At 39.9% G+C, this 2,140-nt stretch overlaps 1 pseudogene; it reads right to left on the reverse strand.

Annotated features, from left to right (window-relative positions):
• Positions 1 to 790: 790 nt before the first annotated feature.
• LOC127214199 (nucleoporin NUP35-like) lies at positions 791 to 1,742 on the reverse strand (annotated as a pseudogene).
• Positions 1,743 to 2,140: the final 398 nt, after the last annotated feature.

Here is a 2,140-nt window from a genome sequence, read left to right on the forward strand (position 1 = left end):
GTTCAAGGCCATACTAAGCTACAGGAAATATATCCAGTCCTAAAGAGAATCAGCTCACACAAAGATGATCTCAGCACTTGGCGTCACACATCTTTAATCCCAGAATTCATAACAGGTATTTAAGACAGGAACAGGGTCTCAGAGTTAGCATTAATTCTCCAGCCACATTGAAGACAAGAAGACATTGAAGCTTCAGGATACTCCACGAATGCTGAGAAGAACATAGCAGTCTGAGATAGCAGGCTGAGCTTTGGTGGTTTAAGGTAGAGTGAGAGCTAGTGGCCTGCTGCGTTGTTTTTCTGATCTTCAGCATGAAGCTAGAACCTCAATATCAGTCTCTGGGTCCTTTATTTTATTTTTTTTCAGCACATAAAAATTGACAAAGTTAATTAAGAAACATTAGTAGTGGGTAGTTTTTAAAAGAATATAAAAGATGACACAAAACATATGCAAAGATAAACAAGATATTAAATAAAGACCAAAATTCAAATTGATAATTATCATCCATCTTCTCATGAAGCTAACAAGACTCACTTCAAACTCAATCATTTAATTTCCTGCAGCCAATGCTGAGAACATGGTGCTAAGCATGCTCTGTACCAGAGAGCACAAGATGCTGTCTGGACAATCTTTTCTCCAGGTGTATCTCAGCCATCTTTACAGTATGGGCTGTTTCCTAAACAAGTTTGTAAAAGACACATCTAGGATAGTTATCCAACACTGCCATAAACGGTTATATAACTAACCCAAAGAAGCTGGCAGTCCTCCACTGACTGGCTTAGTCCAACTTTTACTGTGCTACCAGCCAAACATGTATTCCATCACTCTGGACTTTCATCTTTTTTTGTTGTTTATCAGAAATAACCTGGCAATCACTAGTGGAGGCCTTGTATGCTGCAGTAAGAGGCCTCATGGTAGAAACCTTAGGAATGCTTCCAGGCTGTGTTAGAGTGCCTAAGGCTAGAGATAAAGATGCAAGGCTCCTCTGTCACTGTTTCCCATGACACTTTTATCTATACATGGCTTGATGCCAATCATATTGGACTCTCCAAATATTCTCCCATCTTTGCTTGCAGCTTTCTGGACTTGCAATTTCAACTGGTAACAAATATGCATCCAGTTGCCTGTGCTAGACATCACATGCTTTAAGACATTCCCATATTGTACAAACTGTGATAATACTTAAGAAGCAGATGCTTGTGGAAACCCAAATATGGTCGGTCATCCAAGTAACATTGAGGTGATCTTCTGAAGTCAGAGAATCTTCTTGAGTATAAAAAGGACTCAATTGGACAGGAGATAATGTCTTTTGTGGCTAACCAGTATTTGCTGGACTAAATATGCTTTATCCAGTCACTGGACTTGTAACTACAAGAGGACTCTGCATCATCACTGAAATATTTGTCTGTCTTCTTGATGAAAGGTGTTGATTGAAGTCCTGGACTGGAAATGTCATCATATATACTTCTAACAGGTGGAGCTGCACTTTTATCTTTATAAGCAGGAAAAGCTGGCTGTGGTGGTGACTCCCCTGCAAGCAAAGGTGATCTCATTTCCATTATTTCCACTGAAGGGCCACAAAGTGATCGAGGTTGTGGAGTCATGGGCGCTGGTAAATCCCCCATTAAAAATCCAGGTAAGAATTGGGCATTAACACTTGTCTTTGGATATGTCAGTGAACCCAGCATCATTGGCTCAGATCCCAGCATAGGTGCCTGAGAATCCACAGCAAATGCTGCCATCACAAACAGTTAACACTACTCCAGCAAGAATGTTCCCTGGGCCTTTGATTTTTTTGTGCTATAGATTTATTTATTTGGGAGCCTGTGGCAGGCCTCCAAAGAGTAAACAAAAAAAAAAAAATAAACAACAACAACAAAAAAACCTTAGCACATTTAACTTGGGTTTTTTTTTTTTTTTTTAGGTTTTCTTTTCTTTCTTTCTTTCTTTTCTTTCATTCTTTCTTTATTCTTTTGCACATAACCCACAGCTCTCTCTCTTTCTAATACCACCCCCCAACACACACACACACACACACACACACACACACACACACACACACCACTCCCATCATCTTCTTAGAAAGGGTAAGGCCTCTCTAGGGAAATCAACAAAGTCTGGCATAACAATTGTGAGGCAG

The sequence above is a fragment of the Phodopus roborovskii genome, unplaced genomic scaffold (assembly GCF_943737965.1).
Source record: "Phodopus roborovskii unplaced genomic scaffold, PHOROB, whole genome shotgun sequence".
Classification (NCBI taxonomy): Eukaryota; Metazoa; Chordata; class Mammalia; order Rodentia; family Cricetidae; genus Phodopus; species Phodopus roborovskii.